At 49.5% G+C, this 23,102-nt stretch overlaps 1 long non-coding RNA gene across 1 annotated transcript in view; it reads left to right on the forward strand.

Moving 5' to 3' along the window:
• The first annotated feature begins 4,326 nt into the window (after positions 1-4,326).
• The window catches only part of LOC103657806, a 183,355-nt gene continuing 164,579 nt past the window's right edge, over positions 4,327-23,102 (forward strand). The window contains exon 1 of the long non-coding RNA XR_005836024.1: positions 4,327-5,009. This is a non-coding gene — a long non-coding RNA (uncharacterized LOC103657806). The remainder of the gene's footprint in view (positions 5,010-23,102) is intronic.

The following is a 23,102-nucleotide window of genomic DNA, read 5'->3' on the forward strand; positions in this document are numbered from 1 at the left end:
GGGAGGAGCAATGGGCAAACTAAAGAACTGGGTGGGGGGCCTAGAAGGGAAATCCTTCCAGGGAGTAGGGCTTTAGATTTGTAAATAGTCATGCTAATGAGTCCCCCGAGGCCATTGTGAATCCGGAAATGTGGAGGACAACCCAGACAATGGCTGGGAGTGAAATTAACAGTCGGGGTCCTTTTGGGATCCCAAATTTGATCAGTATTTGCCTCAGTGTCCCGACAGGCTCTGTGGACACAGTTTATTGGTGGCTGGGCTGAGCTGAGCAGAGGTTGCTGGGAAGGAGAGACGGGTGGTTTTGATGTGAACAGACCTGGAGAGTCCCCTCAGTCTTCGTCCCCTTTCCTCCAGCCCCAGCCCAGGGTTAGGGCCTCTGCCTGCCCAGGTCCGTGTGCCCCTTGTCCTACACCTGCTCGTCCCTACCCACTGAGGCCTGGTAAGGCAGGTGCCTTTCTGCAGGAAGCCACAGGAGGGATTTACAGTCCTGCAGAGAAATAAAACACCACCTTCTGTGCAGGCTTCTCATCCTGCTGGGCTCCTCCCTGCCATTCCCCCAGAGAGGGGATTTTGAGTGATGGGGGTGGGGTGGGGAGGACAGGTGGGGGTGGGGCAGGGATGGGGAAATAGGTATTCAGGAGATGTGCACCTGAAGATGGGCCCGTGAAGGCCACACAGAGCCAGACAGAGAGGAGGACAGAGAGGGATTTGGGAGGGCTAAGAGCTAGGAGAACACAGACAGAGACAAAGATAAAGAGAGAGACAGCGAGAAAGCCAGTGACAGAGAGAGGCAGATGGAGGGAATGGTGACAGACGGACAGCTACAGAGAGACAGACAGTGATACACAGAGCTAAAGACAGAGAGAGACAGCGAGGAAGACAGACAAAGAGGCCATTTTCTAGGGCCAAGACAAAACCAGGTAGAAAGGAAGCTGTGGGCCAACTGAGAAGACCAGGATGTGACGCAGAATGATCCAGAGAGACGGCAGCCTGTGGCTCAGGGCCGTGAGGCGCAACAGAGAAGCCCAGCTGTGGAAACAGTGGGGCAGAGGCAGGCCCGGATGCTGGCTGCAGGAGAATGCCTACAGACAGGGGCACAGAAGGAGGCTGGTATTTAAGAAGAGCTTCCTGTGTCAAGGAGGTCTGCATTCATCTGTGCTGATCACATTTACGTATTTCCTCCTTCGACCTGTGAGACAGCCTTCTGGGTTAGTGACATCACTGATTTTACTTTAAAGATGGGGAAACTGAGGTGTCACGTGGCCAGGAAGTCGCTGTGCTGGGGCTCCCCTGACCCCACCTGGCTCCAAAGCCTCTGCTCTTTCCACTCCTCAGACACAGAGGGCAGAAAGCCGTGGTGGACGAAGTGCCCTGGGGCCCTTGGGTTTCTGGCCCTTCCTGGCCCTTTCTGAGCTCTGCAGTGTCAAACTGGGGCTGGAGGAGATGTGAAGTGCTGGGGATGGTTCTCGTAGGGCTTGGGGGTCATACCCCCCGCAGGGGAGGTCTGGCAGGATCTTTTCCTGATCAGGGTGAGAGGATGGTAGGACACCTTCAAAGTCTCCTGAGCACCCTCAGAAAAAAAAGGTCTAAACTCCTTATTCTGCAGGTTTGAGGCCCGCACAGTCTAGATTCTACCTACTTCTAGACCCCACCTACTGCTAGATCAACCTACTTTAGAACTAAGCCCTCTTTCATAGGACTAGTCTGCTGGGACCAGCCGCTGTTCCCACAGAACCCTTCCTTCTCTGCTTGGGTCTCCAGCTTCTTGCTTGATGACACTCTGTACTCGCCGCTGGCACAAAGCACTGTCCCCCTGGGGGTGTCTCTTCACCCTCACAGAGGATAAGGCAATCAAAGGGAAGGTGAGTCCCTTTGGTGTCTTGCTGTTTGAGTTACCCTCCAAGGGCAGGGTCTCTACCAAAGTGTTTTTTGACCAAGGATCACTTGAGAAATCTGTGTTGTCCTGTTAAGCAAATACCTAAAAAAGACATGTCTGTTTCTCCTGAGGCCTGGTTGGTCAGGGACACTGGAGATTGAGGTCCCAGGGATGAGCTGGATGAATTAGTGAATTCTTCACCCACCATGGAGGTGACTTAGCAACTGCTGGCTCCCGGGCTCCATCCTGTGATGCCCTGTGAGGTCTCAGGGCTGGGACGGATGAGTGGGATATTTTCCAGAGTGCCTAAAAAGCAGGTGAGGAGGACAGCAAAGCACAGAAATATAAGACTAGAAATCAGGTCTGAGGAGGGAGATCGTACCACAATTGGACAGAGTCTGGGTAGATACCAAGAAAAATTGATCATGGAGTCACTTTCCGAGAGCCAGGATTGGTGGGGAGTGGTTGCAGTTCAAGACGGTCCAGGGCAAGTAGTTCTGGATGGGGGCTCTGTGGGATAGGACAAGTCTGATGGACTGAGGGTGCAGTGCTCTCCTCCCATCTACTGGACAATTCCCTCGACAAGACTGTCCTCATTCTTGGAATGACAGCTTGGACATCCTTTAGTCATCTCACTTCCTCTCTGGGTCGCTGTTAACTAGCAGAGTTCTTCTAGCTCCCCTCCCACTGTGCTCCCCCTTGGGGCTGGCCTGCATGAGAGAGGGGAGGGGTGGTCCCATTTGCATTGGGATGATGACATGGAGATAGTATAGATATTGGACTTCCCTGCCTGGGCATTTCCAGTCTTTGCCCCCAGTTTTGAGCCCCTCAGGGTGAGTCGTCAGCTGTTGGGGGGGGGAACCCCTGCCATCTGCCTGGAAGGGGGCTCACCTCCTGGGATTTTCCATACGGGAGATGAACTTATTCATCCAAGTCAGACGCATTCACTCTCAGGTCAATACTGATGTTCCTGCAAAGGGCATCAGAGCATATTTATCTCCCTGGAAGTGAACAGGTTGAGAAAACCCAGCTGTTACCACAGGGAAAACCCAGGAAATACAATGGCAGTCCCTTCTTGGTTGGAGGAGGAACAGGGTCAAGGATTAGCCCCCGGAGAAGGAAAGACTCAAGGCAGACTTCAGGTTGGAAACGAGATTCAGGACATTGCCATTTGAGGCTAAGAGCATACCCAGAAAAGTGCCTCTCTGAAGGCTAATCCAAAGTGAATGCTTCTAGCTTGGGGGATGTGGCTGTGTGTCTGTTTTTGGTGGGTGGACCCCTGTTCCAGGGGCAGACAGAAGATGGCTTTCCCACACTGGGAGGCTGCTCCCGTGGAGGTCAGCCCAGGGGCAGAAGAGAAGGTCTTCAGAAAACTGTCTACCCTCCTCACTTTGCTAAGAGGCAAATGGGTATGTCTGACAGGATAGGCTGGTTGTGTAACAATTTCCAAATGTCAGTGGCTGTAATGCAGCAGAAAGATTTCTTACGTCACAGGCCAGTATGGGGCTAGCACAGGGGCTCTGCTCCATTCTGTTTTCAGGATCCCCCACCCCGTCCCTTTTACGGCTCTGCTCTCTTATGGGTTCTCAGCTTAGGTGGACAGAAAGTGAGAGCGTCACATGGGAACGTTTGGGTCGGGCTGGGAGGTGGCACACAGCACGGTGCCCATGTGCCTCAGGCAGAGGGTTTCCTCCTGGGCAGACTTGGCCTGATAACTGGGGAAGGGATTGGCACCTAGGACCCACTGGTCAGAACTGGGCCAGGTTGGCACTCCTATGTGGAAAGGAGGCAGTGAGATTGATGTTTTAGCTGAGCACATTGCTGCCCTGGACAAAATTGATCTTAGGATGTGTGTGTGCGTGTGTGTGTGTATATATGTATGTGTGCGCGTGTGCACACGTCTATGTGTGTATGTGTATATTGTGTGCGTGTATATGTGAATTGTGTGTACACGCATATGTGTATGTGTATATATGTGTATGTGTGTATACATATATATTCGTGTGTGTGTGTAGATATGAGGGAGGCACCTAGCTGTCCTCACCACATCTTCCGTAGACCATGGAGGTGTGGTGATTAGCGGTGGTGGGTTTTGATCCAGACCCTCTTGGCTTTGAGTCTTCACCGCACACCACCCAGTGCCCTCTACACTTCTTGATTTGGGGGTCAGGGGAAGAGAGGCTGGGGAGAGAAGGGAGGCCTTGGGTGGCTGGGTCTAGCTCGCCCACATCCCAGAAGTCTGAGCCATGGTCTCCCTGCTCTGAGGCATCCCCCCCCCCCATTCCTTTGCCAGTGTCTCTGCTGGCAGCATTAGTGCTGAATTGGGACATCACCCTTGGGGCGGCCCCATGAAAGACTGGTCAGAGCATGCCAGAGTTGCAGACTTAAACATCTAGGGGACCTGGGCCGATCTTTAAGTGAAAAATACGGGTCAGTGGATGTCAGCTTGGAGAGGATTGTCTGCTCAGGCCCCACTGACAGTGGCTCTGGAGGGAAGCTTGTTGTATCCAGAGTTTCAGAACTGTCAGAGAAGCGGCAAGTCAAAACTTTTATAGGCACTCTTTGTTTTTAATGCGAACAACGCATAATCTTCTCAAACCTACTCAGCAGTACTGTGGCCAAAACCAGATGTATCTGAAGGAGGACTGGTTCCTCCTTCGGTCAAGGCTGGTGTCTCGTGTGGGCCGGGTCCCTGTCTGTACACAGGGCCCTCTCTTCCGTCAAGGCTGGGGTCTCGTGTGGGCCGGTCCCTGTATGTACACAGGAGGGGCCTGGCTGGCACAATGACACCCTCCTGGGTGTGCAGGAAAACACAGCTGAATGTTAAATAAACACCCGCTAATTACTCTGAGAATATTTATTGAGGTTTTCCCACGTTGTAATAAGAAATTATTGAAACATATATCACCCACCGAGCTGTTAATCATTGGTAAATATATTTTAAATACAGCAGTCCATTAGTATTTTAATTTAGCCTGTCTCTTGGAGAATATGTGCTGTATGAGACAAATGTCCCCAGCTTCAGAGCCAAGGGAAAAATTTCCTCACCTAGTTAATCTTTATGTTCTCCTCTCAGGGAGGAAATCCCGGCTGCACTAGCAAGAGAAATGGTCCCTCGGGTCCAGTATTGATGGTGAGTGTCCTTGAGGAGCTGGTGGGCGAGGCGGGGAGGCGCGACTCTGGTGCGGAGGGGAGAGTGCGTGGGAGATGGGGCAAGGCTGGGAGTCACTGTTGCTGACTGCTCGGACACCCCCCTGCAAGTTCACTGAGATGCGAAATTGTACAGTTGAAAAGAAAAAAAAAACAAGTAATGTATTGACCCTCAGTGGTCAAAAAACAAGTAATGTATTGACCCTCAGTGGTCAGAACAGACTTTTTCAACTTGGATGTTCTGCACGGAATTCTTTAGTTCTTTTCTCGGCGGCCTTCTTCCCTGTCCTGGGGGTTGATGCAGACCTCATACCACACATGTGCCTTATCTTATGCGGGACCAGCCAGAAAGGGGCAGACCCAGGGACGGTGAACGGGAGGTTTCTGATGAACCTTTGCCTTGGTGACCACCCGGTGAGCCCTGTGGGACCCTCTCCCCATGGGCCACCTGTTCACGTAACACACACTCACTGAGCACCAGCCATGTGCTAGGTATCATTTGAGGCACTGGAGATGCAGGCGTGAACCAGAAAGACAAGGTTCAACTTTCTGTACGTACATTCCAGGTGCGGACAGCAGACCACTAACATGTCAACGGTCATAAGCGAGTGCATCTCAGAGAGGGATCATGCTATGAGAAAACTGAGCAGGGTGTTGGTGGACAGGGACTTGCAGAATGGAGAGAGGGTGGCTAGGGAAAAACCTGGCTTTGATTCAGATCCCTACTTTGACCTGACAGGTGAGGGAGAGGGAAAGATGGGTGATACCTTTGAAGTTTCCAAAGTGTAGTGGATGGTTGGCCATTCATTGTCTGAGCTTAGGAACTTGGGGGAAAGCGTAGGAGTGGGGGGAGGGGACGAGGACATAGGTTGGAACCTGTTGAATCTGAGGTGTGTGTGTTACTCAGGAGAGAGGTCTGCCGCCCTTAGTTGCAGCCGCTGCATGGGAGGTACTGAGGCACGTCGCCTGCACATCTGATTTACGCACTCAGAGGGGGACACATTCCATGCCCGTGGCCAGTGTCCTTGCTCAAGCTTGTGCTGCTATGTCTCTTTGCTTTTGGAGGCCCCTCAGCTCAGGGCAGGTGCCACTGGGAAGTGGTGGAGGGAGGTTACCATCGTTGGGGAGACCCTCAACCAAAGAGGAATAAGAGGTGGCGGGTCACCTCTTCCCATTGTCTGGTGGGACAGTTCCCAGGGGCATTCTACAGGGACCTCAGAGGGTTCCTGGAGGGACCCAACACCAGCTGCCCACAGTAGTCTCCTGCCCTCAGTGGACCCTTCACTCAGCTCTCCTCCTCACCCTCCACACCGTCACTCCTGCTTTCTCAATGACACCTCTCAACACCGTGCGTGCGAGTTCTTCGGGGTGGGACCCAGAGCGGGACAGGTTCTCATGGCACTGGCTCTGATCAGGGCAGCAGCAGATTTCCTGGGAAGAACGGGGAGCATGAGGACAGAAGACAACATCCTAACACTTGAGGGGCAGGCAGAAGAAGAAGAGGAAGTTTCCCCCCAAACACACAAAGGAACAAATCACCTAAGAGCAAATACCAACAACCAAATACTTAGGAGAAAACCGTCATCTGTCTTCTCTTCTTCTTCCTTCCTTCTTTTCCCTTATCCTCTACGGGGCTGTGAGGGTATAGTGGTCTGCAGATGTTTTCAGATCCCTGGCATAGGCTTCTCTGGGGTACTTCTTCTCAGACCCTTCTGGTTTGCAACCCAGCGAGACTGCTGTGAGCACTAAGTGTGGTATGAAATCCACCTGCAACACCACCCCGACTGGGAAGTGTCCCTGATTGATTTCCAGTCAAAGTCACCTCTCCTTCCTGTCAGTTTCTATCTTAATCGGCTCTCACCACAACAACGCTGCATAACAAACAGCCCCGAAACTCGGCAACATATAAAAATAAGCACTTGTTTCTTGCCGGTGTATCTGCAGGTAGGTGGGGCAGCTGTGCCCCACGCGTTTCAGGCTGTGATGGCCATTGCTGAGACACAGTCTTCCCCAGAAAGAGGTTGGCCACTCCCAGAGGGCGAGCTGAAATGTGCGATGTTTCTGCAGGCCCTGACTCTGAATTCACAAGCTGTTGCTTCCACTCACATCTTATTGGACAAAGCAAATCACACGGCAAGCCCCTGACAGCAATGGGCAAGGAAGCCCATTCTTCTCATGAGGAATGTCCATTACCCTAATGAACCACAGGGCCCAGTGGCACACAATCTAGCATGCCTTGTGGAGTCTGTGACTTTCAACTCTCTGTTACATGCACGTGAGTTGCACACACGCTCTATCTCTCAACCATACTGTGCACATCTTCAGCCAGCCTCAGAACCTCCCCACCAATCAACGTGGAAAAGGATATGGCACGCGGTGATATGTGGTCCGCGTCTGGGTATATTTTGAAGGTAGGGCAAATGGGATTTGCTGATAGATTGGCTATGCATTAGGTAAGAGAGTAAGGGAGACGATGATGTTGTTTTTGACCCAAGCGATTGAGAAAATTGAGTTGTCCTATATAGAGATGGGGGAAATTGTGGGAGGAATGGATGCTTGGGAAATTGAAGGTCATTAATATCCATTTCATTGCTTCCAGAAGTGTGGGATGCTCAGTATTTATGGGTGGTGGAGGAGATGATACACAGACCCAACATCAGTTAACAGTGAATCAAAGAGTTAGAAAGCTATTTATCTTTCAATTCTTTATTGACTCTTCTGATTAGTTAAAAAACAGTCGGAGTTTGGGGCTAGCACGTCTTTAAACACTTGCTGATCTCCCTCTTTAGAAAAGAGATTACACCTCAGGCTTAGAGACTTGGGCCATTTATAATATCTAGCTAGATTTAATATCAGCATTGTCTTTGCACTGAATTTCTTTTGCTGGATAACTTCTCTCTACGACTGTTGACGCAGGTTCATTTACGGTCTAGATATACATTTCCTTTACAAATGAATTTATGCATGCTAAAAAGGGAATCAATTTACCAAAAATGTTTAAGGGAGTTTATTCCTCCATTTATTTAGGAAATATTTATCCAGTGTTGACTACTTACTGGACGCTGCTGAGGACACAGCAGTGAATTAAAACAGACCCAGGGACAGGCCTTCCCAGAGCTGGTGGTCTAGCAGGAAAGGCAGAAAACAGTAAGTAGGTGAAGTAGAAAATATTCGAGGTGACGACATTTATTTGCAGAATAGGTAAAGCAGAAGAGGCAGATTGGAAGCGGGGGGCGAGGGTGGGGGTGCACTTTAAATGAGGTGGCAGGGAACGCCTCCTGGAGAAGGTGGCCTTTACAGGAAGGCCCAAGGCAGCCAGCCACACCAGTGTCTGAGAAAGAGCACGCCTCGCAGAGGGGACAGCAAGGACAGGGGTCCGAGGCTAGCGCAGGGCTGGCCTGGTCAACAAGAGCATGGAGTCTGGTGTATTTGGAACGGAGAGCGCAAGGCGAAGAGTAGTAGAACAGAAGATTGGAGGGGGAGAGAGGGGGCAAGAGCATGCAGGGTCCCGGGGGACACGTCGGGAATGCAGCTCTTACTCTGAGTGAAATGGGGAGCCATCGAAGGTCTTTGGGCTGGGGTGTCGCCTGATCCTACTGAGTTTAACAGCATGCCTGAGAACAGACTCAGGAGGGGCAGGGGCAGTTATGGGGAGACCCGCAGGGGAGGGGGTCTGTTGCAGAATCCCGGTGAGGCAGGATGCCAGCTCGGGTGACAGCAAGATGTGGTCGGACTCTGGGTAGATTTTGAAGGTCGAGAAGCAGAACTTGTTGACCAGTTAGGTATGTGCTGTGCAAGAGAATGAGAGAGAGGGGGATGCTGTTCTGGACCGGAGCAATTGAGAAAACTGAGTTGCCCCATATAGAGATGGGGAGGATGAAAGAGAGGGGACATCAGGAGGTCCGCTTGGTCGTGTTGACTTTGAGACGCCTGTTGGATGTCCAAGTGGAGACGTTAAGTAGACTCTTGGACATCTGAGGTTGGAATTCATGGGAGGGTCCTAATCAGGGCTTATGCGCGGGGTCATCAGCCCCAAGGTGGCCTAGATGTGCGGATGCAAGACAGAAAGCTCAGGCGTCCTCTTGTTGCCACCCTGCAGCTCAGCCCTGCAGCTGTTTGCTTGGCTGCGGTCTGGACCCCAGAGGTGATGGGCGCAGATGACACCAGGCTATTTTCCTAGTGACTCGGGGAAAACACCTCAGTTTCCTGCAGCCCCAGAAGGGCCAAGAAAATTTGCTTGGAGAAACTGTCATTTCAGTATAATTGCTCTGCATAGCAGCTTTACACATTAAGCTTCTCAAATTGATCCGTCCTGTCATCTCGACTTCCTAAACCTTCCCTTCTTCTTTACACAGTCAGTATTTCCACTGGGAAGCGGTTGTCTGAAGCCTGAACCATATATGTCAAAACACCCTGTTAGGGTTTTCTGAGGTTTCTGATGTTGGGCAATTCAGGGCATTCGGTTTCACATCAGAGGAGGGAAAATTTCTTCCTGTCATTACGAGATCACTGTGGACCGGGGCTTTACCGCTTCAGGTCTTGGGGCCAAAAACAGATGCCTAAGATGTGTCACAGTTTTTGCTACAGGACATGAAACGGGCTCAGGCTGAAATTGTGAGGACAATTTAAAATAATAACAGTAACCACCGTCAAACGAACACTCACACTTGCCGGGCTCTGTTTTGTAGTGGGTGATCTTGGTGCCTCGCCAGGAACCTTGCACGGTCTGTACAAACCCCTCCAGCCGCTGTGGGCGCTGGCTGCTGACAGCTCGCAGCTGCCACCTGGGCTGAACGGGAGCCACCCCACCTGGCCAAGTAGGCGTCGCCTCCCTTGGCTGAATGGAAGCCACCTTTTCTGGCTGAGAAAGAGCATCCCACCTACCCTTGCCAGCAGCCCGGGACTGACCGACCCAGGCTGGCCTCCTTATCTCCACCTGGGACTAGCTCTGCGGTTCACTGTGTGCTCCGGAGCTCCCCGTGGGATCGGGCTGAAGGCAGTCGTAGGTTGAGACCATAAGCTTGCTCTTCTTTCTGCCCTTGTTCCATTCTGCCCTCCTCTCTCCCCATCTCAGGCTCTAGGTCTGGGGAACTCAGCCTGAGACAGGTGTCTGACGTATTTTATATCGTCAACCACCTCTCGACCTCTCACCCACCCTCTGGCATAGTATTACTAGTTCTTCTCTGCGGATGTGGGTGTGAAGGCTCAGGTTAGTAGGAAGCCAAGGGTCACACAGCTGGACAGGTACAAGAGCCAGGAGTCAAATCCAGCATTTGCCCCAAAGCTCATGCTCCTGATAGTTATGGTCTCTCATCATACGGTCAATGTCAGAGATTTTGAACCTTAAACATTTTGGGGGGGTCAAATGTGGATTTCTTTAAGTAGCATTGGCTGGAGGGCCAGAAATCGGCTGTCTGTGGTGGCAGTGGGAAAAGGGATCATGGACAGCTGGGCCCTGGGGAAGGCAGTGAACAGTGACTGACCAGTGAAAGCAGCCATGTTGCACTTACTCTGGCTTTGAAATATAATCAGAGATTCCCAGCCGTTTGTAAGTCCCTCACCCAGACGGGGCCACGGTAAGTGCTTGGCCAAATACAGATTGCTAATGAAAGAAAGAAATGATCAGTGTGGCTTTTCTGGGTGAGGAGAGGATCAAGTTCCCTAGCCTAATCCCCAAAGTGTACATCGATTGCTTCTGCTGCCTGGTGGGTCAGCCGGGGTTTCAAAATGGAAAACCACACTACAGATGTCCCGATGAGATCTGACGAGTGTGCACACAAGGGCGAACGTTTAGGTTCAACACATTCCTGAATCTCCTGGTGGTTGTGAGAGGGTTGGAGAAGAACAATTCACGGGTAACAGGATTTAAGATTTTGCTGTGGAGCACAAAGTCAATATCAGCCAATAATGATGATGTCATTGTGCTCATAAGAATATGACTGTGACTCATACTTGCCTTAAAAGCACTAGAGGAGACATGGTCTCATTCTACCCTACATTGGTGAGATTGCAGTTGGAGAATAAAACAGCAATGATGAGGGCATATATACTTCTTTGCTGAGATAGAGTTGATGCCCACTGTATTGGCTTCAGGTGTCCAACGTAATGATTCGATACTTGTGTACGCCGCAAACTGGTCACCACCATTAATCTAGTCAACATCCACCACCACACATAGTTACAGAAAAACTTTTCCCATGATGAGAACCTTTTTTTTTTTTAGAGAGAGCAAGTGATAATGGGGGGGGGGCGGGCAGAGGGAGAGAGAATCCCAAGCCGACGCCATGCTGAGCCCATGTGGGGCCCAATCTCATGACCCTGAGATCATGACCTGAGCCAAAATCCAGAGTCAGAAGCTTAACCTTAGCCACCCAGTTGCCCCTTGTGATGAGAACATTTAAGTCCTACTCTCTTCTCGACTTTCAAATATGCAGTCCAGTATGATTAATGATCGCCACCAAGCTGTACGTTACATTCCAGGACTTACTTATCTTATAACTGAGCATTTGTGCCTTTTGATGCCCATCACCCGTTTTGCTCACCCCCTGCCTCTGGCAGCCATCAGTCTATCAGTCTGTTCTCTCTACCTATGAGCTTTTTTATTTTTTAGACATTCCACATACAGGCAAGATCATACAGTCGTCGTCTTTCTCCGTCTGACTTACCTCACTTAGTATAATGCCCTCAAAGTCCGTCCATGTTGTTACCAGTGGCAAGATTTCATTCTTTTTTTACGGCCGGATAATATTCCATTGTATAGAGATAGCTCATTTTCTTTATCCATTCACCTGCTGGTGCTCGGGGTTGCTGCCTACAGGTGAGGAGTGGCATCTTCGAAGCACTGACCCGGGGAGGCACCCTACACCTTCCAACAAAGCTGGCACTCCCAGGAGGTTTCCAGCTCTGTGCCACTCGCTTTTAAGAATATACTTTTATTTTTATTTTTATTTTAAAAGATTTTATTTATTTATTTGAGAGAGAGAGAAAACGAGCAGTGGGGAGAGGCAGAGAGAGAGAGAGAGAGAGAGAGAGAGAAGCAGACTCCCTGCTGAGCAGGAAGCCAGGTGCAGGGCTTGATCCAAGGACCTGGAGATCATGACCTGGTCTGAAGGCAGATGCTTAACTGGCTGAGCTACCCAGGTGCCCCAAGAGTAAACCTTTATTTTTAAAACATAAAATAAATAGTCTTAACATAAAACAATGTAACCGTTCATTAAAGCAAGACATTGATGAATCTCCTGGCCCTGCATGCTGAGGGGAACGACAACGTTTTGGCACGTTTGCTGTCACGTATTTTCCTATGAGTACACCTATATTTAATACATATTTTAGGTGTACCATTTTAAATGTGAACATTCTCTTTTGCTCTATAATATGCTGTTTTCATTTAACATTTTTCTCACAGCAAATAAATGTACTTTATCTTTTTTTTTTTTTTTTTCCCTAATGATGAGCATCTTTTTCTGCTTAGGATATACACACTTTGAGTTCTCCACACGAGGTAGGTTTTTAGCTCTTTGGGTTTTGGAAGCAGCAAAGAGTGATTTGTCACCAGCGTTAGCAGGATTCTTGTAAGAAACATTTACTCCGCACTGAACGTTCTGGACTCTGTGTCGGCTTCTGTAGTTATGGAAGCTTCTGAAGTTACGGAAGGGCTCAGGTTCATCAAGAGTGTGATGTGTGTTTTGCATGATGGTGGCCATAACAGAGGGATTAAAATCCTGCCCCAGGGTGGCTGGGGAAGAACTGGAGAGGGCTTTACAGAGGACATTTGATCTGAGCTTTAAGTAAATAGAAGTGGTCTGGGGGAAAAACAAAGAGAAGACATTTCAAAGATATGAACTAGAGCTCACAAAGCCAGAGGGAGAGGACAGAGCACGGCATGTCTCAGAATCGGCAAGTCATAGCTTGGGTCTGACACAGAGAAGGAGGTTCTGTCTGTGGAGGAGGCACGGTCCAGGCAGGAAGCTGCCCCGGGCAGCCCAGACGAAATTGCAAACTCCATATTGAGCAGATTGAACGTGGAGGGAGGAGGTGAAATGTTAATTGAGGTCGTGGGCCTTGGAGTTAGGCTGGGCTCCCATTGTCACCCTGCCATTGTGGCGCCTTCTTAGCAGTGCCCTTAGACCTGGCAGAGAGGATCGTGGGGGGCCTGCTGTGGCCCTCCTCTGGCTGTGCCCTCTGCACAGGGTGAGGAGTCAGTGGGGTCCAGGGGATGTGCCTGCCCAGAACCCAAGCTGCCTCATTCTAGCCCATGTCCCCTGTGACTCCTGTCCGAGCATCCTCTAACCTACTAAGAGCCTGCATGAACCCCTTTGCCAAGAGCACACCCTGAAGAGGCACCGTGTGGCTGGTGTGCACATTCTCACTGCCAAGCAGTGGCCAAGGAGCTGCGGTTTTGGGGAGACACAGATGAAGCTTTGACGTGCAAGCTGGGGTGTCCACACACATGCATGATGAAGCCCCTTCAAGTATGGGTTGGAGTCAGGATGGAGCCAGGATGGAAAGAGAAGAGGTATGGATTTGGGGCTCAAGGCCTCCTCTTGTAAATGGAAGGGAAGGTCTGTTATTGAGACTACCTGCTTCTTAGTTTCCTTTCCCATGAGTGAGACTAAAAGTAGCCCTTATGTCTTGGGGATTTGTGGAGACTAGACAGGACATCAGATGTGAAGTGCTCAGCATTATGCCTGCCTCGCATAAGAGCGCAGTAAGGGCTTGTGGTAGGCAACCCGGCTCCCGGGGAGGCTTGGTGGCTGGGCGCCATGTTGGATGTGGGGCTGTGGTTGGGAGATGGACTGGGGATGGGGAGCTAGAGACAGGGAGACCACTTAGGAGCCTACCTGGTGGCCCTACAGAGAGTTGATGGGGATCTGGGCGGAGTTTTGCCAGTGGGGCTGAGGGGAGCCAGTGGACGTCTTCAGGCCATCGGCAGCCATAGAGTCAGGAATGGGCAATGCCTTTCTGTGGCAGCATTAAAGCCAGCATTTCTTCCATCTGGTCCACCCACTACCAGCACCAGAGTGACCTCTGGGGTTCTGCCAAAATGCAGAGTCCCAGGCACCAGCTCGGACATAGCCAGTCAGAATCTCTGGGGCTGGAACCCAGGAGTGCTTATAAAGCATCTGAAGTACCACAGAGACAACTCAGTGAATAAGGACTGTGGGTTAACTCTGGGATGACGTTCAAAAAATCTAGCTGGAAGGAAGAAACTATTACTTCCTATATACCCGTTGGCTTGGAGAAACTCTCTTTCCAAATTTGGCTCCAAAGAAGAAAAAGAATAAAAGAATAAGAAAGTGCTGGTGACAAAGTGGTTAGAAGCTAGTGCTTTGAAGGAGGCTGTGTGTGTGTGTGTGTGTGTGTGTGTGTGTGTGTGTGTGTGTGTATCTAAGAGATTGCAAATCGATATCCCATTTCCCTTGGAGTTTACACAGCTGCCCACAGGGCGATTCTTGACTCCAGGATAAATAGGGCCATATCACTCGGCTAGAGAATAATGAATTTTCCAGATGGGCCACACATCCTTGTGATGGGCCTTTCAGGAAACTGCGTTTGGAGGAGAACCCGTTCTTCTCACCAGAGAACTACACTCACATCTCCACGTCCCCTCCGGCCAGCTCCCCATGGCTGTGTGTGTCACGTGAGGGAGCGAGCTCTTTGGTGTAGGAGTGTGCCGTGATTGAGATGGATCCTTTGAAGTCTGACTGGGGTGACTGTTACTTGTATACTCATTTTCCCATCCAGTGGACTGTGATTACCTCGAGGGCAGGGCCATCTTGTACGCCTGTCCGCATCCCGCCTGCGTCCATCAGGACAGGCTGGGCTGGGCTGTGGTCACAGACCAGCTTGAACCCTTACGAGGTGGTTTACGATGACAAGGGTTGATTTCTTGCTCCATTAGGGCATTGGGGGTCAAATTGGGACCGGGCCCCATGTCATGCTCACTCTGGCATCCAGGCTGATTGATGGAGCTCTTTCCACAACAATGCGGACTGTGGCCACTCACCAGAGAAGGGGGAGGAAATGCGATGATTTCACCCTGGATCTTAAACCCTTCTGCCCAGAAGTCGGGAGTCACTTCTGTTCATGTTCCATTGGACAAATCACATGGCTCCACTGAAGTTGAAGGAGTTGGGCAAGTTCACTGCACTTAGTGCTTTGAAGGAGAAAACCAGAAATATTGGTTAACAGCGTGATAACTGGCACGCTGTTGTGACAAACTAACTAGGGCTTGGACTCACGCAGGTGAATGAATGAAATGGGCTTGTAGAATAAGCAGGGTGCCTGGGCCTGGGGGTCCAGTGCCAAGCCTATCACCGTCTGGCTGTCAGGTTCCATATTTGAAACTTAGGATACATTACCTTTCACTTTCGTCTTAGTCTATATGCCAGGCAGGCATTTCCTAACTGGGCTGGCATCTCCAGCTCCCTGATTTGAACTCTGAATACTTTTCAGGCTCTTCCAGGGAGGCGCCTGGGACCCCAAGCCCACCCCTTGGGGCTGGTTGCCCAAAAACATGCCGGGGAAGTTGGTAATGATGTACCAAGTGTGCACGAATGGAAAACCCTGAGCAGGAGAGTGGGTCAGCCCTCACTCCCTGCTGGCTTCCACCACCACATGAAAGTCAACCAGCAGAGCCAAGAGGAATCCGGGGCCTGGCGGCCTGGGTTCATGTCCCACCCTCGGCACTGGCCGTGGACCTTCGGAGTAGCAACCTGTCTATCCTCTCTGTCCTTGGTTTTCTTTCCTGAGGGTTTTGGGGAGGATTAGGAGAGTTCACAGGTGTAAAGCCAGTGGCATTCTGACTGACACATACTGGACGCTGGATGATGGACATTGGCTGTGAGCCTGAATATTAGAAGATGACTTGTTTCTCCACGCTACAATTCCCCGTACTTTCCATCCGTGGTAGAGAAACACTGTTAAGTCCTCTCGGGATGGTGGCAAGGCTTCCCTGAGGCTTGCAGACAGCGGAACCCCCTTCATTCAATGTCCACTCTTGAGCAGTAACTGATAACCAGGCATTTCTCCTCTGAGTCCCTCACTCCCCCAACTGTGTGAGCTCCGGCAAGTCACCTTGTTGGCCCGTGCCTCAGTTTCCCCATCTGTAAAGCCGACACCAATATAGGTATAGTCATCGGCGGGGATTCCGAACCTCTGCTTTTCAGCGTTTCAACCTCAGCCCCTTCCCCAGGGGGTTTCTGAACCACGAGAGAGGAATTGCAAGGGAATTGTTTTCTCGAGATTCCAAACTTCCGGAACCGTAGATATGCTGCTAAGGACTGAAAGCAAATCAGCGGCTCCATCTCTGTATTTACTCAGTCCTTGTCACCTCCACCTGGGAGCCAGTCCAGCTTGATGCCTGGCCTCCCTGCCTCCAGCATGCTTCCTCCCAGCCTCTTCACACTAGGGCAAGTCACAGACCAGCTCAGATCCCTCCAAAAGCCCGTCTTGCCCTCAGGAGCAGAGCCAAGCTGTGTAGCATGGCGCACAAGGCCCTCACCATCTGGCCCCTGCGGGATCTCCAGACTCTTCTCTCCCCACGCCCCTCAGGAGCTATGCTCTGCCAGGCTGCACTTTATAGTTCTAGTTGGTCTATAGACAGGGTGCAGGGGAGCAAGAGCACCTGGCACTGGGAGTCCCAAACAGACCAGGTCCGGCCACTCGCCGTTGGCAAAATCCAAAGGCAGAGAGCCGACGCGTGGGGAAATGAGAAAGGGATTTATTTCCAAGAGGCCAGTACAGGGGAAGACGGGGGACTAGCATCTCAAAGACTGTCTCCAAAGTGCTGGAAGTCCTTCCGGGTTTATGGAAGGAAAATGTGAGACAAAGGTGGGTCAGTAGTGCAGGTGGGCAGTGAAGATCAAATTATTATTGTCTTAGGGTCAATCACGGTGGGGGGTTCTTGCTGGCTCAGGGCGGTCCTTATTGCTTGAGGGGGTAGTTTTGGTTCCCATCACCGGATGCTTTGTGCGCAGGGTTTTTTGCCGGAATCAAGAGATAAGCAGGAAAGAACTTAATCAATTAGAAAGTTGGAGGTCAAAATGGAGGTTGTTGCAGTCCTTGTTCGGATCTCTGTATTAGTCAGGGTTCTCTAGAGGACACAGACCAATGGGATTTTTTTCCTATCTATCATCTATTTATCTATCTATCCATCCATCTATCTATCTATCCATTTGTCTATCTTTATTCATCTATCATCTATCTATGTATCTATCTATGTATCTATGTATCTATGTATCTATCTATGTATCTATGTGTCTATCTATGTATCTATCTATGTATCTATGTATCTATCTATGTATCTATGTATCTATGTATCTATCTATGTATCTATCTATGTATCTATGTATCTATGTATCTATCTATGTATCTATCTATGTATCTATCTATGTATCTATGTATCTATCTATCTATCTATCTATCTATCTATCTTCGGTCTGGAGGAAGAGTGGGAGAGGGAGATTTCATAGGAGGAATTGGCTCATGTGTTTATAGAGGCTGAGATGGCCCATGATGTGTCATCTGCAAGCTGGGAACCCAGGAAAGCCAGTAGTATAATTTAGTCCAAGTCAGAAAGCCTGAGAAGTGGGGGAACCAATGGTGTAAATCCCAGTCCCAGGGCAGGCGAAGATGAGATGAGATGTCCCTGCTCAACAGTGAGGCAGGAAAAAAGGGACGAATTCCTCCTTCCTCGGCCTTTTGTTTACTCCATGGATTGGCTGCTGCCCTCCTGCATTGGGGTGCACCATCTGCTTTACTGCGACAGTGATTCAAATTCTAATCCCATCCAGGAACACCCCCACAGACACACTTAGAAGTAGTGTTGGACCTGGGCGCCCTGGGCTCAGTCAAGGTGACACGGGGAAATTAACCCTCCCAAGCTCCACACCCCTTTCAGTCTCTGTGCTTTTGCAGAGGCCTTTCCCTCTGCCAGGAATGCCCTTCCCAGCTCTATTCCTCTAATGCCCATTCACTTTTAAGGATTTGATTTGGGTGTCATTTCCATAGGGATCCCTTCCTAGATCTGCCACTCTCCCCTCAAGACTGGGTTGGGGGGTGCCTCCTCAGGCTGCCCCAGTTTCCCTGTATCTCACCTCTTCTTCACTTGACTGGGAACTTCTGCAGGGCTAGATGATAAAAACACTTGTAAGTGCCTATAGGTGTGCTAGGCACTGTTCTGGTGATGTATTTAATACTCATAACCACCCTGATACAGTTACTATTTTAATTCCCATTTTACACAGGAGGTAATTAAGCACAGAGAGGTTGAGTAACTTCCCACAGTCACACAGCTTGTTAGTGGTGTAGGCATCTATCTTAGAGGATGTTACAGAGAGAAATTGGTGAGTGTCTGTTGAAGTGTAGTAGATGATGGAAGAAATCACCCAATTCCAGAAAAAAATCATTGAGAAATATAATTAAGAGCATTCTGAACAGGGGTTAATGTCCTCATAAGTAGTTGGAATGAGGCATAAGAAAAGTTGGACAGTCCATGGAAAGGTTTCCCTCTTTGTTGCCCATCCACGTTTGGGAAGACTCGTGGCTGGCAGGATGGGAACGAGGGTGGGAACTTCTCGGTTTGGAAGAGAAAGCCATAAAATATGAACCCGTGATGCATGCACGGCTGCTCCTTGAACAACATGGGGGTTAGGGGTGCCAGCCCCCTGCACAGTTAAAAATCCACACTTCAACTTCTGACTCCCCCCAGACTTAAGTACTAATAGCCTACTATTGACCAGAAACTTTACCAGTAGCGTAAACAGTTGATTAACACATATTTTGTATGTTATATATATTTTATACCGTATTCTTACAATAAAGTAAGTTAGAAGAAAGGGTTATTAAGAAAAACTCCTAGGGGCGCCTGCGTGGCTCAGTCATCTGCCTTTGGCTCAGGGCGTGATCCCGGCGTTGTGGGATCGAGCCCCATATCAGGCTCCTCTGCTATGAGCCTGCTTATTCCTCTCCCACTCCCCCTGCTTGTGTTCCCTCTCTCGTTGGCTGTCTCTCTCTCTGTTAAAATAAATAAATAAAAAATCTTAAGAAAAAAGAAAAGAAAAACTTCTAAGGAAGAGAAAATACATTTACAGTGCTGTTGGTATATTTGTTGAAAAAATCTGCATATAAGTGGACCTGTGCTGTTCAAACTCGTGTTGTTCAGGGGTCAACTGTACTAAATAAACTTCAGCCAAATCCATAGGGGAGCAAGGGAAAGAACGTACTGATTGCCTTCTGTCATGGCGGTTTTTCCACAGTACCCTTGGGGTTGTACGTGTCATTGTTTGGAGACAGATAACTTCTTGGTGTCTGCGGTGATGCCCATGGGCAGTTCTGGGCTTGAGTTGGAGATTTTGGGGTATCCCAATGTAGAGATGGAATATGGCAACTTTTCTCTTCCTGGCCTTTTAAAATGTCTTTGAGGTCCTGTGAGAGAGGCAGGGGAAGATGGAGAAAGGACCATGTTCATAGATAGCCTCGTGAAGCTACGAGCTCAACCAGGGCTTCCTGGAAATGTAGGTGACCAAGACCAAGAAGTAGGAAAGGGGCCATTCTCTGTCCACTGTCCCTGCAAGGTCGCTTCAAGGGCCCTGAGGACTCAGAGTGACCCTCAGCTCTGTCTGCTTCACCTTAGCCAACTTAAATTATGCACAAGGATCCGATACATGGCTTCATGGTGCATTTACTTCTGAAATGTAGGCTGACCTGATTTCGTCGTGTTTTTGCTCCTGGGACAGAGGCATGGCATGACATCAAGGCAACAGTAAACCGTGTTGTCTTATGTGACACGGTTATTAGTTGACTCTGTTGGTAATAAACACAAGGAGGGATGCAAGTGAAACTTTGGGTCATAAGACCTTAAGATCACCTGGACACAGCTGGAGATTTTACCATTTCCTCCATGGATACGAGACACCATGTAGCATGGAACATCAAGATTCTACCCGAAGGTGGTGAGATTTCGGGATGTGAGTGGCAAGGACCAACCCCTGAATTGAGGGGAGAAGGTCAGTGACAGCCTTGGTTTTTCCATTCCCCAGATAGCTTGCTTAGTCTCCTGGGACCACAGCAGGCACATAGGTCCCCAAAGTCTCACAGAGCCAGTTCCTTCCCAGTCTTCTCCTGGCCTCTCCCAGCAGCCCCAAACTGGTCCATAAGATGGGGGAACATGAGGGTGTTATGAGAAGTCGAAATTGGGAGGGGATTATAAAATGTTGCAATGGAAATTTAAAAAATAAGGATTTAATTTATATTATTATTATTATTATTATTATTATTATTATTATTATTATTTTACGTTATTTTTTTAGCTGGGCTTCAGACATTGTCTGTCTTGGTCCCATAAAGCCAGAAGCTGTTATGAGGTCTCTACACAAGACAGATAGACTCACCTCTGTCTTCTCTGTGCTGGGACAGCATGTAGTCACAGCTACGAAGGGGAGATGTTGGTCGTGGTGACAAGGTGATGAGTAAAATGTCAGGGACTGCACATTCAAATGTTCACAGTGGGGCCAGGCAGGGACTAAGGCTTATCCGAGGGTGTTTGCCCTTGGCCACCTACAGGGAGCGATACCCCTCTGTTCCTGCCCAATGGGGCCACCGGAGATCCAAGTGTGGGCTAGTCAGATCTGTCATTTCCGGGAAAGCCAGATTTCCTGTGTGAAATTGACCAATTCTTCTTTTCCAAAAACACCAGCCAGAACGCCTCTGTGGATCAAATGCAGCCCACAATCACCGGTTTTTGATACTTGATGTTTGTGAAGGTACCCAGCTCCATGTTTGGCGTGCCACAGTAAGCCTTCTGTCTTTGGGCTCTCTGCTTCTCTTCCCTATCCAGGAAGGCTCTGCATTATCAGGAAGGAAAATAAGATTAAGCCCAAGATGGGTGGAGGTTGTCTTTTTGTTGTCTTAATGGGTTAAGTCTCATCATTAAATTTTCCTGAGCTGATGGCTTTCCGTGGAAGAAATACCAGCCAAGCCCGAACACCCTGAAAGCTCCATTAATCTTTCTATAACCCCATTAACACTCACTGCATATTTCCTGTGAAAAGGGTTGGAAATGACCAGAGCCTGCAGCATAGAAAGATCTGTCATGCATCCAGCAGCCAGGGAAAGGCCATGTAGACACACAATGGGAAGACTGTTGGAATATGCTTCCTTTGGAATTAGAAGGAGGGGGTCCCGAGAGGGAGAGAAAGAATCGCTCGACCCTGGGAATCTTATCACTTGACAATCATTACAATAGAGTCACCTGTATTTTGCCATCCAGAAATATCTATTACCTTGAACCTGGGGTTAGATGCCTGCTCCCTAGGGGAACTCTGGAAACAGAGATTTATTTGTGCAGCAATAATTGAAGAGTTCATTTGATTCCAGTGTGGATCTTTCAACCACAATCAATTTCATGCCCCGTCATAAATAATGGAGGTCGCCGAGGCAGCCAAGCGGGGCGGGGGATCTGGCTGGTGCTGTGACAGCGTTCAAATCGCATCAACAGAGAGAGGGACGGGGCCCCTGTGACAGCATGTTTGGAGAGAGTTTGAGTGACAGTGTGTGTGTGTGTGTGTGTGTGTGTGTGTTTTAAACAGAATCTTTTCTTCCTCCCCCTTAAATGGGAAAGGCGTTCAGACATTGCATTATTAAGAGCTTGGGAGCAGCGAGATCACACCCGTGGACTGAACACGCAGGCAGCACCCAGAGAGAGCGTGCTGTGAGAGCAACTTCTCAGTCCCCTTAGGCACCTGGCTGCTTCTTAGAGAAGCCCTAGCGGTAAAGGAATTAATAAGTGGACTACTGTAATTGGCAGACTTTCAGGGATGCTCCAGGTTAGGTGCCCTGAGGCAGTGTGGGGAATGGCTGTTTGAAGTCTGAATTGTATGAGAATAAGAAAGAAAGGGTGGAAAAAAACAAAACAAAACTCAGTCTTGGCTGCTTTACAGAGATTTTCCATTTCTAATGAAATGAGATGTAGGAATTTTAAAACTTTACATCTCTGCAAGATACTAACTTAAGTACATCTCCCAGCCTGGTCTTCTCTCGGCTCACTGGCAGCTGACTCTCCGTCATCTTTCAGCCCCAGGACCTTTGCCTGAGCTGCTGCTTCTGTCTCACTCATCTTCCCGCTCTTCACCTGGCTAAGTCTTACTTGACCTTATGGTTCCAGCTTCAGTATCATTTCCTCAGGGAGATCTTTTAGACCAAATGATATGTTCTTAGAGCAACCTGTACCCTCCTTTTTGAGTACCAGGTACAGTTGAAATTAATCATTTGTATAGTTGTTTGGTAAATATCCGCTTCCCTCTCTAACCTGAAAAATTCTTGGGAAGCAGGGACCATATCAGACTTGTTCAATGTGTTCTCAGTCCTTAGCCCAGCAGTTGGCGCACAGAAGGCACTTAAGCCCTGCTGTTGAGTGAATGACTGTTTGCAAAGGGAAGCCAGAGGATGTCCCACGGGATCTGTGGCTGTAATGTGCTCCTGTGTCTTCTCGTAGCCTGGTGGCTCAGCTGGCCAGGAGAAGGAGGCAGTAGGAATCAGTGGGGCTGATTTAGGACAAATGAATCTTGGCCACCGCTCAACATCTCATGTCCAAATGTCAGCTGGGCTGGGCGTTGGGGTAAATCCAGAAAGTAGTCTCTGAGTGAGCTGGGGGCAGCCCCATTATTCTAGGTGACTGGTCCATTCCAGGCAGACAGATACTCAGAAGTGGGAGATCAGATGAAGCCACTGGGAGATGGGGATAGCAGGGAGGTGTACCGGAAGCTCCTGGCTTGATTCCAAAGCAGGATTTAACACCACAGACATGGGGAAGAGGGTGCAGGGATTGATTAGAAAAGCTTGAGATGCTGGGAGCTCATGTGTATGTGGGGGTTGCCCCCCTCCTGGGGGATGGATTTGGAGCAGCCAGGTTAATTTCAGACCTGCTGATAGAAATGGGATTTCTATTATCCACATCCTGGCCAAGAAGAGCTTAGCGAGCAGAGTGAGAGTGTAGAGACCTGGCCGTTTACATAGTATCTGCATCCTGCACCAATGGGTTCTGGGTTCCTTTGGAGGAGCCACACCTCATTTTCTG

This window comes from Ursus maritimus, unplaced genomic scaffold, assembly GCF_017311325.1.
Source record: "Ursus maritimus isolate PB19 unplaced genomic scaffold, ASM1731132v1 scaffold_2, whole genome shotgun sequence".
In the NCBI taxonomy this organism is placed as follows: Eukaryota; Metazoa; Chordata; class Mammalia; order Carnivora; family Ursidae; genus Ursus; species Ursus maritimus.